The 13,869-nt window shown below is 48.6% G+C and overlaps 3 non-coding genes across 3 annotated transcripts; all 3 read left to right on the top strand.

Annotated features, from left to right (window-relative positions):
• Positions 1-3,214: 3,214 nt before the first annotated feature.
• On the top strand, positions 3,215-3,286 carry TRNAP-AGG (transfer RNA proline (anticodon AGG)). Its single transcript has one exon. It is a non-coding gene; the product is annotated as a tRNA-Pro (tRNA).
• Positions 3,287-6,796: 3,510 nt separating this feature from the next.
• Positions 6,797-6,868, top strand: TRNAP-AGG (transfer RNA proline (anticodon AGG)). The gene has a single exon. It is a non-coding gene; the product is annotated as a tRNA-Pro (tRNA).
• A 3,502-nt stretch (positions 6,869-10,370) lies between these two features.
• Positions 10,371-10,442, top strand: TRNAP-AGG (transfer RNA proline (anticodon AGG)). The gene has a single exon. It is a non-coding gene; the product is annotated as a tRNA-Pro (tRNA).
• The last annotated feature ends 3,427 nt before the right edge of the window (positions 10,443-13,869 follow it).

The following is a 13,869-nucleotide window of genomic DNA, read 5'->3' as shown; positions in this document are numbered from 1 at the left end:
CTCGCATTCCGAGCAACTGCTGATAAAGTATAGAGGAAATCGTGCAAACATATGAGGGGAACTGTGCTCCTTCAGTCAAATCAGCAAGCTTGTTTCTGTAGTGTAGTGGTTATCACGTTCGCCTCACACGCGAAAAGTCCCCGGTTTGAGACCGGGCAGAAACACTTGGCAGCAGCAGCTTTTGTGTTTGCTCCCTAAAACCTCAGTCTCTCTCAATGCACACTTAGACAGAAATGACCTTTAAAAACTTGTGACCTGTGTAAAACGTGCTTTACTATTGCAGGACGCTAAAAAGTTATCTGCATCCCTCGGTGGTCGTGCATGTGCATTGTTTCTTGTTCTGTTTTTTTTTTTTTTTCTTGGCCATGTTATATTGTGGGGCCTTTAAAGCTGTGACTTTGATAGGAACATTGCAAGCGGCAAAATCAACAAGTGCAGACTGAAGAGTCCGACCTGCACACTGTTTTGGCTGTCAGGATGGCCGAGTGGTCTAAGGCGCCAGACTCAAGAGAGCTTGATCTTCAGTGAAGCTGAGCCTTCTGGTCTCTTCATGGAGGCGTGGGTTCAAATCCCACTTCTGACAGGTGTATTTTCTTCCCTTAAATCTTGCTCTGCTTGCAGAGCCAGCTCCTCAGACCACTATCTTTGGAAGCTGCTGTGGCATGTGAGGAGAAATCCACCAACCCATCGGCTGGGCCCTCAATCAAAATTCTGTGTATTACTGGAAGGGGCGTCTCAGGCACACCTTCTGTTAGAGCTGCACTTTATGACAGTAACTACCATGCTGGTTTCTACTTAAGCAGTTGATTCTATCGTTTGAAGTGAGGCTCTCCTGCCACCTTTTGGGCAAAGAAGACTCTGCCCCTGCAACAACACAGGCAGACAAGCTCAAACTAGGTTTCTTGGTTAGGTGGGCGGAGCATATTGGCAATGGTGCCTCCTCGTGACTTGCAATTTACATGAAGAAGACAGAGAGGCAGCTGGGAGTAGGCAGTACCCATGAACCCCTGAACACTGTCTTGCGACTAGCACACAATTCTGAAATGAGGCGGGGGAAAGGAGGTGATTTCCCCATCAAGGGCCATTCCGGGAAATCAGCCACCCTGCGTCTCCCAGGTGAGTGTTTCAGGCCTATGAGCCACTAATATAAATCTCGCCTGATCGAGCCTGATTGAGCGCTGACCGAGCAAGTGTGCTTGAATCCAAGAGGCATGCTCCTCTGGCTCAAGAGCTAGCAGGCCCTTCAGTGCTTCTGGTTGGGAAATCTAAGGTGCAAGGGTCCATGACTAGCAGCGGGTTACAACTACCAGAAAGGGTCTGCTTTTCACATCAGTCCCCTAGTTCAGCTCACTGGCACAGGGCATTTTGACTACCTCTTGCCTTGCTAGAGACAAACAAAAAATCCTTGACAGAAAACATCAATTGCTATGGCACGCTTAGAGAGAGAGAGCCTCCAAATGGCCCTGCTTTTCTGAAAGACGCTTCAGAAGATGTTTCAAATGACTATGCAGCGGCAGTCTAGTTGGTATAGGGGTATGATTCTCGCTTCGGGTGTGAGAGGACCTCGGTTCAAATCCCAGACAAACCCCTACCTTTATAGGTTCAGTCTGTGTTTTAAACAGGAGTATTTCTGCTTTTCACTCTTGTAAGATGTCATGTTGCAATGCAATACAAGCTTTATACTGGCGTCGAGACGGTTCAGCATCATGAAGGTATGCGAGATTTCTTTGCAACTGCTTTTCTGTGCTGGAGCAGCAGTGCTCGTAGGAACATTAAATGCACAGTGCTTCTCCATGGTAATTTCGGGTCCAGTTCTGAAATCACCTCTTGGAATGAAAGTGATCCCAGTTCCTTTCTTCCAAGGGAAGAGATTGTGTTCCGGAAGGCTCAGCTTTGAGCGTCATGAACATTGGCCCTCATCCTTGCATCCCAGTCCAATGCATAGCCACATAAAGCAAGCAGGTGTGTCTGTTTCCATAGTGTGGTGGTTCCAGTACAATGCATAGCCACATGAAGCAAGCCGGCAAGTGTGTCTGCTTGTGTAGTGTAGTGGTTATCATGCGCACCTCACATGCGAAAGGTCCCTGGTTCGAGTCGCTGGGCTTTTTCACAGTATTTGCATTTCCTGCCTCACCTGACAGGCAAGCTGAGATAAAAGAGACTGTGTCTATCCCTCACCATCGTGAGGTACTACGCTCCTGGGGCATCTGTCACAGCTCACCAAGAGGAGTTGCGCCAGCTTACGGCAGTCAGTTGCTCACTGTTTGACCTTTGAAATGAAGCCTGAGCCTACAGCATTCAAGCCAGCCAAGGAAGGAAGGTACGAGAGCGAAAATAGCTTTCCTGCCCTCACCAAGAACACACACCTTGAGCAAATAAAGTGCCAGACTTACAAGGCCCTATCGCCACCGGAGCATCACTTTTAGTGACGCCCCGGTGGCACTATGCACTGCGCGGTATTTACAAGATGGCGTTCAGCCACTTTTTGTGGCTTAACACCACCTTGTAAATACGGCCCCTTAGCACGCAGCGCGTTCCCTGGAAGGGGCGTGCAATGGGTGTTGTTGGGAGTGTGCCACAGCAACACCATAGCATTTTGATGCTGCTCCAGATTTAGGAGTTGGCGTAAATCTGCGTCAGCGCCAAAATCCAACGCCATCCCAGGGGTGTCGTTAGAGTGGCGCACTGAGGAGAAATGTTTTCATTTCTCCTTGTTTTTGCTCTTGCTATGTGTGATGCATTCTGCAGCACACATAGAAGTAAGAGCAAATCACCATTGAAGATTTTTTTTTTGGGCAGGAAGGTGTCCCTTCCTGCACAAAAACAATTTCCCCCTCAACGCAGTCATCCTTGTACCATGGTGCAAGAACGGCTGCGTTGGCGCTCAGCAGCTAATTTAGAGCTGGCGCAGGGGGAAGCACAGGGGTGCGCTGTATTCTACTAAATACGGCGCTTTCCTGCATTTTGAAAATGACGGCACGTGGGGCTTGCAAATTTGGCACAGCGTCGCGCTTAGTCATTTTCTTGTAAATCTGGGCCAAAATGTCTAAAGGATAGAGGCTTTTTATGTCATGTTCGATGAAGACCATGCAAATGACTCTAGTCGTACTGCAAAAGAGAGCACCATGTGCAGTTTCTTGCTTTGGGATGTAGTCTCCCACTCTCTGTCACCAATCCTCCGAGCAGGGTCGGAGCCGTTGCATTTCTGTGCCCAGGCTCGTTGGTCTAGGGGTATGATTCTCGCTTAGGGTGCGTGAGGTCCCGGGTTCAAATCCCGGACGAGCCCATTTTAGCGGAAAACAATCAAATCCTGCTCAAAATACACAACCCCTCAACATTTCTCATTTTACTCGAAGCATTGTTGCGCAAAACATATTTTTTGCCTCAGGCGAAAAATGGATTACAATGCCTTGGCTTCCTTCCTGCTTGCTCTCAGTGCGCCCTGTGTGATGATTTCACAGGCTCTCCTTCCTGGCATTTAGGCATCAGATATTTGTCTGTCTCTGCCCGCAGCTATGGGATTTTTCAGGACGTCTGAGTGTATGCATGCTGGCCGACACCGCTGCAATTTTCACACTTACCCCTCGCATTCCGAGCAACTGCTGATAAAGTATAGAGGAAATCGTGCAAACATATGAGGGGAACTGTGCTCCTTCAGTCAAATCAGCAAGCTTGTTTCTGTAGTGTAGTGGTTATCACGTTTGCCTCACACGCGAAAAGTCCCCGGTTTGAGACCGGGCAGAAACACTTGGCAGCAGCAGCTTTTGTGTTTGCTCCCTAAAACCTCAGTCTCTCTCAATGCACACTTAGACAGAAATGACCTTTAAAAACTTGTGACCTGTGTAAAACGTGCTTTACTATTGCAGGACGCTAAAAAGTTATCTGCATCCCTCGGTGGTCGTGCATGTGCATTGTTTCTTGTTCTGTTTTTTTTTTTTTTTCTTGGCCATGTTATATTGTGGGGCCTTTAAAGCTGTGACTTTGATAGGAACATTGCAAGCGGCAAAATCAACAAGTGCAGACTGAAGAGTCCGACCTGCACACTGTTTTGGCTGTCAGGATGGCCGAGTGGTCTAAGGCACCAGACTCAAGAGAGCTTGATCTTCAGTGAAGCTGAGCCTTCTGGTCTCTTCATGGAGGCGTGGGTTCAAATCCCACTTCTGACAGGTGTATTTTCTTCCCTTAAATCTTGCTCTGCTTGCAGAGCCAGCTCCTCAGACCACTATCTTTGGAAGCTGCTGTGGCATGTGAGGAGAAATCCACCAACCCATCGGCTGGGCCCTCAATCAAAATTCTGTGTATTACTGGAAGGGGCGTCTCAGGCACACCTTCTGTTAGAGCTGCACTTTATGACAGTAACTACCATGCTGGTTTCTACTTAAGCAGTTGATTCTATCGTTTGAAGTGAGGCTCTCCTGCCACCTTTTGGGCAAAGAAGACTCTGCCCCTGCAACAACACAGGCAGACAAGCTCAAACTAGGTTTCTTGGTTAGGTGGGCGGAGCATATTGGCAATGGTGCCTCCTCGTGACTTGCAATTTACATGAAGAAGACAGAGAGGCAGCTGGGAGTAGGCAGTACCCATGAACCCCTGAACACTGTCTTGCGACTAGCACACAATTCTGAAATGAGGCGGGGGAAAGGAGGTGATTTCCCCATCAAGGGCCATTCCGGGAAATCAGCCACCCTGCGTCTCCCAGGTGAGTGTTTCAGGCCTATGAGCCACTAATATAAATCTCGCCTGATCGAGCCTGATCGAGCGCTGACCGAGCAAGTGTGCTTGAATCCAAGAGGCATGCTCCTCTGGCTCAAGAGCTAGCAGGCCCTTCAGTGCTTCTGGTTGGGAAATCTAAGGTGCAAGGGTCCATGACTAGCAGCGGGTTACAACTACCAGAAAGGGTCTGCTTTTCACATCAGTCCCCTAGTTCAGCTCACTGGCACAGGGCATTTTGACTACCTCTTGCCTTGCTAGAGACAAACAAAAAATCCTTGACAGAAAACATCAATTGCTATGGCACGCTTAGAGAGAGAGAGCCTCCAAATGGCCCTGCTTTTCTGAAAGACGCTTCAGAAGATGTTTCAAATGACTATGCAGCGGCAGTCTAGTTGGTATAGGGGTATGATTCTCGCTTCGGGTGTGAGAGGACCTCGGTTCAAATCCCAGACAAACCCCTACCTTTAGAGGTTCAGTCTGTGTTTTAAACAGGAGTATTTCTGCTTTTCACTCTTGTAAGATGTCATGTTGCAATGCAATACATGCTTTATACTGGCGTCGAGACGGTTCAGCATCATGAAGGTATGCGAGATTTCTTTGCAACTGCTTTTCTGTGCTGGAGCAGCAGTGCTCGTAGGAACATTAAATGCACAGTGCTTCTCCATGGTAATTTCGGGTCCAGTTCTGAAATCACCTCTTGGAATGAAAGTGATCCCAGTTCCTTTCTTCCAAGGGAAGAGATTGTGTTCCGGAAGGCTCAGCTTTGAGCGTCATGAACATTGGCCCTCATCCTTGCATCCCAGTCCAATGCATAGCCACATAAAGCAAGCAGGTGTGTCTGTTTCCATAGTGTGGTGGTTCCAGTACAATGCATAGCCACATGAAGCAAGCCGGTAAGTGTGTCTGCTTGTGTAGTGTAGTGGTTATCATGCGCACCTCACATGCGAAAGGTCCCTGGTTCGAGTCGCTGGGCTTTTTCACAGTATTTGCATTTCCTGCCTCACCTGACAGGCAAGCTGAGATAAAAGAGACTGTGTCTATCCCTCACCATCGTGAGGTACTACGCTCCTGGGGCATCTGTCACAGCTCACCAAGAGGAGTTGCGCCAGCTTACGGCAGTCAGTTGCTCACTGTTTGACCTTTGCAATGAAGCCTGAGCCTACAGCATTCAAGCCAGCCAAGGAAGGAAGGTACGAGAGCGAAAATAGCTTTCCTGCCCTCACCAAGAACACACACCTTGAGCAAATAAAGTGCCAGACTTACAAGGCCCTATCGCCACCGGAGCATCACTTTTAGTGACGCCCCTGTGGCACTATGCACTGCGCGGTATTTACAAGATGGCGTTCAGCCACTTTTTGTGGCTTAACACCACCTTGTAAATACGGCCCTTAGCACGCAGCGCGTTCCCTGGAAGGGGCGTGCAATGGGTGTTGTTGGGAGTGTGCCACAGCAACACCATAGCATTTTGATGCTGCTCCAGATTTAGGAGTTGGCGTAAATCTGCGTCAGCGCCAAAATCCAACGCCATCCCAGGGGTGTCGTTAGAGTGGCGCACTGAGGAGAAATGTTTTCATTTCTCCTTGTTTTTGCTCTTGCTATGTGTGATGCATTCTGCAGCACACATAGAAGTAAGAGCAAATCACCATTGAAGATTTTTTTTTTGGGCAGGAAGGTGTCCCTTCCTGCACAAAAACAATTTCCCCCTCAACGCAGTCATCCTTGTACCATGGTGCAAGAACGGCTGCGTTGGCGCTCAGCAGCTAATTTAGAGCTGGCGCAGGGGGAAGCACAGGGGTGCGCTGTATTCTACTAAATACGGCGCTTTCCTGCATTTTGAAAATGACGGCACGTGGGGCTTGCAAATTTGGCACAGCGTCGCGCTTAGTCATTTTCTTGTAAATCTGGGCCAAAATGTCTAAAGGATAGAGGCTTTTTATGTCATGTTCGATGAAGACCATGCAAATGACTCTAGTCGTACTGCAAAAGAGAGCACCATGTGCAGTTTCTTGCTTTGGGATGTAGTCTCCCACTCTCTGTCACCAATCCTCCGAGCAGGGTCGGAGCCGTTGCATTTCTGTGCCCAGGCTCGTTGGTCTAGGGGTATGATTCTCGCTTAGGGTGCGAGAGGTCCCGGGTTCAAATCCCGGACGAGCCCATTTTAGCGGAAAACAATCAAATCCTGCTCAAAATACACAACCCCTCAACATTTCTCATTTTACTCGAAGCATTGTTGCGCAAAACATATTTTTTGCCTCAGGCGAAAAATGGATTACAATGCCTTGGCTTCCTTCCTGCTTGCTCTCAGTGCGCCCTGTGTGATGATTTCACAGGCTCTCCTTCCTGGCATTTAGGCATCAGATATTTGTCTGTCTCTGCCCGCAGCTATGGGATTTTTCAGGACGTCTGAGTGTATGCATGCTGGCCGACACCGCTGCAATTTTCACACTTACCCCTCGCATTCCGAGCAACTGCTGATAAAGTATAGAGGAAATCGTGCAAACATATGAGGGGAACTGTGCTCCTTCAGTCCAATCAGCAAGCTTGTTTCTGTAGTGTAGTGGTTATCACGTTCGCCTCACACGCGAAAAGTCCCCGGTTTGAGACCGGGCAGAAACACTTGGCAGCAGCAGCTTTTGTGTTTGCTCCCTAAAACCTCAGTCTCTCTCAATGCACACTTAGACAGAAATGACCTTTAAAAACTTGTGACCTGTGTAAAACGTGCTTTACTATTGCAGGACGCTAAAAAGTTATCTGCATCCCTCGGTGGTCGTGCATGTGCATTGTTTCTTGTTCTGTTTTTTTTTTTTTTTCTTGGCCATGTTATATTGTGGGGCCTTTAAAGCTGTGACTTTGATAGGAACATTGCAAGCGGCAAAATCAACAAGTGCAGACTGAAGAGTCCGACCTGCACACTGTTTTGGCTGTCAGGATGGCCGAGTGGTCTAAGGCGCCAGACTCAAGAGAGCTTGATCTTCAGTGAAGCTGAGCCTTCTGGTCTCTTCATGGAGGCGTGGGTTCAAATCCCACTTCTGACAGGTGTATTTTCTTCCCTTAAATCTTGCTCTGCTTGCAGAGCCAGCTCCTCACACCACTATCTTTGGAAGCTGCTGTGGCATGTGAGGAGAAATCCACCAACCCATCGGCTGGGCCCTCAATCAAAATTCTGTGTATTACTGGAAGGGGCGTCTCAGGCACACCTTCTGTTAGAGCTGCACTTTATGACAGTAACTACCATGCTGGTTTCTACTTAAGCAGTTGATTCTATCGTTTGAAGTGAGGCTCTCCTGCCACCTTTTGGGCAAAGAAGACTCTGCCCCTGCAACAACACAGGCAGACAAGCTCAAACTAGGTTTCTTGGTTAGGTGGGCGGAGCATATTGGCAATGGTGCCTCCTCGTGACTTGCAATTTACATGAAGAAGACAGAGAGGCAGCTGGGAGTAGGCAGTACCCATGAACCCCTGAACACTGTCTTGCGACTAGCACACAATTCTGAAATGAGGCGGGGGAAAGGAGGTGATTTCCCCATCAAGGGCCATTCCGGGAAATCAGCCACCCTGCGTCTCCCAGGTGAGTGTTTCAGGCCTATGAGCCACTAATATAAATCTCGCCTGATCGAGCGCTGACCGAGCAAGTGTGCTTGAATCCAAGAGGCATGCTCCTCTGGCTCAAGAGCTAGCAGGCCCTTCAGTGCTTCTGGTTGGGAAATCTAAGGTGCAAGGGTCCATGACTAGCAGCGGGTTACAACTACCAGAAAGGGTCTGCTTTTCACATCAGTCCCCTAGTTCAGCTCACTGGCACAGGGCATTTTGACTACCTCTTGCCTTGCTAGAGACAAACAAAAAATCCTTGACAGAAAACATCAATTGCTATGGCACGCTTAGAGAGAGAGAGCCTCCAAATGGCCCTGCTTTTCTGAAAGACGCTTCAGAAGATGTTTCAAATGACTATGCAGCTGCAGTCTAGTTGGTATAGGGGTATGATTCTCGCTTCGGGTGTGAGAGGACCTCGGTTCAAATCCCAGACAAACCCCTACCTTTAGAGGTTCAGTCTGTGTTTTAAACAGGAGTATTTCTGCTTTTCACTCTTGTAAGATGTCATGTTGCAATGCAATACATGCTTTATACTGGCGTCGAGACGGTTCAGCATCATGAAGGTATGCGAGATTTCTTTGCAACTGCTTTTCTGTGCTGGAGCAGCAGTGCTCGTAGGAACATTAAATGCACAGTGCTTCTCCATGGTAATTTCGGGTCCAGTTCTGAAATCACCTCTTGGAATGAAAGTGATCCCAGTTCCTTTCTTCCAAGGGAAGAGATTGTGTTCCGGAAGGCTCAGCTTTGAGCGTCATGAACATTGGCCCTCATCCTTGCATCCCAGTCCAATGCATAGCCACATAAAGCAAGCAGGTGTGTCTGTTTCCATAGTGTGGTGGTTCCAGTACAATGCATAGCCACATGAAGCAAGCCGGCAAGTGTGTCTGCTTGTGTAGTGTAGTGGTTATCATGCGCACCTCACATGCGAAAGGTCCCTGGTTCGAGTCGCTGGGCTTTTTCACAGTATTTGCATTTCCTGCCTCACCTGACAGGCAAGCTGAGATAAAAGAGACTGTGTCTATCCCTCACCATCGTGAGGTACTACGCTCCTGGGGCATCTGTCACAGCTCACCAAGAGGAGTTGCGCCAGCTTACGGCAGTCAGTTGCTCACTGTTTGACCTTTGCAATGAAGCCTGAGCCTACAGCATTCAAGCCAGCCAAGGAAGGAAGGTACGAGAGCGAAAATAGCTTTCCTGCCCTCACCAAGAACACACACCTTGAGCAAATAAAGTGCCAGACTTACAAGGCCCTATCGCCACCGGAGCATCACTTTTAGTGACGCCTCCGGTGGCACTATGCACTGCGCGGTATTTACAAGATGGCGTTCAGCCACTTTTTGTGGCTTAACACCACCTTGTAAATACGGCCCCTTAGCACGCAGCGCGTTCCCTGGAAGGGGCGTGCAATGGGTGTTGTTGGGAGTGTGCCACAGCAACACCATAGCATTTTGATGCTGCTCCAGATTTAGGAGTTGGCGTAAATCTGCGTCAGCGCCAAAATCCAACGCCATCCCAGGGGTGTCGTTAGAGTGGCGCACTGAAGAGAAATGTTTTCATTTCTCCTTGTTTTTGCTCTTTCTATGTGTGATGCATTCTGCAGCACACATAGAAGTAAGAGCAAATCACCATTGAAGATTTTTTTTTGGGGCAGGAAGGTTTCCCTTCCTGCACAAAAACAATTTCCCCCTCAACGCAGTCATCCTTGTACCATGGTGCAAGAACGGCTGCGTTGGCGCTCAGCAGCTAATTTAGAGCTGGCGCAGGGGGAAGCACAGGGGTGCGCTGTATTCTACTAAATACGGCGCTTTCCTGCATTTTGAAAATGACGGCACGTGGGGCTTGCAAATTTGGCACAGCGTCGCGCTTAGTCATTTTCTTGTAAATCTGGGCCAAAATGTCTAAAGGATAGAGGCTTTTTATGTCATGTTCGATGAAGACCATGCAAATGACTCTAGTCGTACTGCAAAAGAGAGCACCATGTGCAGTTTCTTGCTTTGGGATGTAGTCTCCCACTCTCTGTCACCAATCCTCCGAGCAGGGTCGGAGCCGTTGCATTTCTGTGCCCAGGCTCGTTGGTCTAGGGGTATGATTCTCGCTTAGGGTGCGAGAGGTCCCGGGTTCAAATCCCGGACGAGCCCATTTTAGCGGAAAACAATCAAATCCTGCTCAAAATACACAACCCCTCAACATTTCTCATTTTACTCGAAGCATTGTTGCGCAAAACATATTTTTTGCCTCAGGCGAAAAATGGATTACAATGCCTTGGCTTCCTTCCTGCTTGCTCTCAGTGCGACCTGTGTGATGATTTCACAGGCTCTCCTTCCTGGCATTTAGGCATCAGATATTTGTCTGTCTCTGCCCACAGCTATGGGATTTTTCAGGACGTCTGAGTGTATGCATGCTGGCCGACACCGCTGCAATTTTCACACTTACCCCTCGCATTCCGAGCAACTGCTGATAAAGTATAGAGGAAATCGTGCAAACATATGAGGGGAACTGTGCTCCTTCAGTCAAATCAGCAAGCTTGTTTCTGTAGTGTAGTGGTTATCACGTTCGCCTCACACGCGAAAAGTCCCCGGTTTGAGACCGGGCAGAAACACTTGGCAGCAGCAGCTTTTGTGTTTGCTCCCTAAAACCTCAGTCTCTCTCAATGCACACTTAGACAGAAATGACCTTTAAAAACTTGTGACCTGTGTAAAACGTGCTTTACTATTGCAGGACGCTAAAAAGTTATCTGCATCCCTCGGTGGTCGTGCATGTGCATTGTTTCTTGTTCTGTTTTTTTTTTTTTTTCTTGGCCATGTTATATTGTGGGGCCTTTAAAGCTGTGACTTTGATAGGAACATTGCAAGCGGCAAAATCAACAAGTGCAGACTGAAGAGTCCGACCTGCACACTGTTTTGGCTGTCAGGATGGCCGAGTGGTCTAAGGCGCCAGACTCAAGAGAGCTTGATCTTCAGTGAAGCTGAGCCTTCTGGTCTCTTCATGGAGGCGTGGGTTCAAATCCCACTTCTGACAGGTGTATTTTCTTCCCTTAAATCTTGCTCTGCTTGCAGAGCCAGCTCCTCAGACCACTATCTTTGGAAGCTGCTGTGGCATGTGAGGAGAAATCCACCAACCCATCGGCTGGGCCCTCAATCAAAATTCTGTGTATTACTGGAAGGGGCGTCTCAGGCACACCTTCTGTTAGAGCTGCACTTTATGACAGTAACTACCATGCTGGTTTCTACTTAAGCAGTTGATTCTATCGTTTGAAGTGAGGCTCTCCTGCCACCTTTTGGGCAAAGAAGACTCTGCCCCTGCAACAACACAGGCAGACAAGCTCAAACTAGGTTTCTTGGTTAGGTGGGCGGAGCATATTGGCAATGGTGCCTCCTCGTGACTTGCAATTTACATGAAGAAGACAGAGAGGCAGCTGGGAGTAGGCAGTACCCATGAACCCCTGAACACTGTCTTGCGACTAGCACACAATTCTGAAATGAGGCGGGGGAAAGGAGGTGATTTCCCCATCAAGGGCCATTCCGGGAAATCAGCCACCCTGCGTCTCCCAGGTGAGTGTTTCAGGCCTATGAGCCACTAATATAAATCTCGCCTGATCGAGCCCTGACCGAGCAAGTGTGCTTGAATCCAAGAGGCATGCTCCTCTGGCTCAAGAGCTAGCAGGCCCTTCAGTGCTTCTGGTTGGGAAATCTAAGGTGCAAGGGTCCATGACTAGCAGCGGGTTACAACTACCAGAAAGGGTCTGCTTTTCACATCAGTCCCCTAGTTCAGCTCACTGGCACAGGGCATTTTGACTACCTCTTGCCTTGCTAGAGACAAACAAAAAATCCTTGACAGAAAACATCAATTGCTATGGCACGCTTAGAGAGAGAGAGCCTCCAAATGGCCCTGCTTTTCTGAAAGACGCTTCAGAAGATGTTTCAAATGACTATGCAGCGGCAGTCTAGTTGGTATAGGGGTATGATTCTCGCTTCAGGTGTGAGAGGACCTCGGTTCAAATCCCAGACAAACCCCTACCTTTATAGGTTCAGTCTGTGTTTTAAACAGGAGTATTTCTGCTTTTCACTCTTGTAAGATGTCATGTTGCAATGCAATACATGCTTTATACTGGCGTCGAGACGGTTCAGCATCATGAAGGTATGCGAGATTTCTTTGCAACTGCTTTTCTGTGCTGGAGCAGCAGTGCTCGTAGGAACATTAAATGCACAGTGCTTCTCCATGGTAATTTCGGGTCCAGTTCTGAAATCACCTCTTGGAATGAAAGTGATCCCAGTTCCTTTCTTCCAAGGGAAGAGATTGTGTTCCGGAAGGCTCAGCTTTGAGCGTCATGAACATTGGCCCTCATCCTTGCATCCCAGTCCAATGCATAGCCACATAAAGCAAGCAGGTGTGTCTGTTTCCATAGTGTGGTGGTTCCAGTACAATGCATAGCCACATGAAGCAAGCCGGCAAGTGTGTCTGCTTGTGTAGTGTAGTGGTTATCATGCGCACCTCACATGCGAAAGGTCCCTGGTTCGAGTCGCTGGGCTTTTTCACAGTATTTGCATTTCCTGCCTCACCTGACAGGCAAGCTGAGATAAAAGAGACTGTGTCTATCCCTCACCATCGTGAGGTACTACGCTCCTGGGGCATCTGTCACAGCTCACCAAGAGGAGTTGCGCCAGCTTACGGCAGTCAGTTGCTCACTGTTTGACCTTTGCAATGAAGCCTGAGCCTACAGCATTCAAGCCAGCCAAGGAAGGAAGGTACGAGAGCGAAAATAGCTTTCCTGCCCTCACCAAGAACACACACCTTGAGCAAATAAAGTGCCAGACTTACAAGGCCCTATCGCCACCGGAGCATCACTTTTAGTGACGCCCCGGTGGCACTATGCACTGCGCGGTATTTACAAGATGGCGTTCAGCCACTTTTTGTGGCTTAACACCACCTTGTAAATACGGCCCCTTAGCACGCAGCACGTTCCCTGGAAGGGGCGTGCAATGGGTGTTGTTGGGAGTGTGCCACAGCAACACCATAGCATTTTGATGCTGCTCCAGATTTAGGAGTTGGCGTAAATCTGCGTCAGCGCCAAAATCCAACGCCATCCCAGGGGTGTCGTTAGAGTGGCGCACTGAGGAGAAATGTTTTCATTTCTCCTTGTTTTTGCTCTTTCTATGTGTGATGCATTCTGCAGCACACATAGAAGTAAGAGCAAATCACCATTGAAGATTTTTTTTTGGGGCAGGAAGGTTTCCCTTCCTGCACAAAAACAATTTCCCCCTCAACGCAGTCATCCTTGTACCATGGTGCAAGAACGGCTGCGTTGGCGCTCAGCAGCTAATTTAGAGCTGGCGCAGGGGGAAGCACAGGGGTGCGCTGTATTCTACTAAATACGGCGCTTTCCTGCATTTTGAAAATGACGGCACGTGGGGCTTGCAAATTTGGCACAGCGTCGCGCTTAGTCATTTTCTTGTAAATCTGGGCCAAAATGTCTAAAGGATAGAGGCTTTTTATGTCATGTTCGATGAAGACCATGCAAATGACTCTAGTCGTACTGCAAAAGAGAGCACCATGTGCAGTTTCTTG

The sequence above is a fragment of the Pleurodeles waltl genome, unplaced genomic scaffold, assembly GCF_031143425.1.
Source record: "Pleurodeles waltl isolate 20211129_DDA unplaced genomic scaffold, aPleWal1.hap1.20221129 scaffold_72, whole genome shotgun sequence".
NCBI classification, from domain to species: Eukaryota; Metazoa; Chordata; class Amphibia; order Caudata; family Salamandridae; genus Pleurodeles; species Pleurodeles waltl.
Note: the sequence above shows the minus strand (reverse complement) of the source record. Positions and strands in the feature narration are given on the sequence as shown.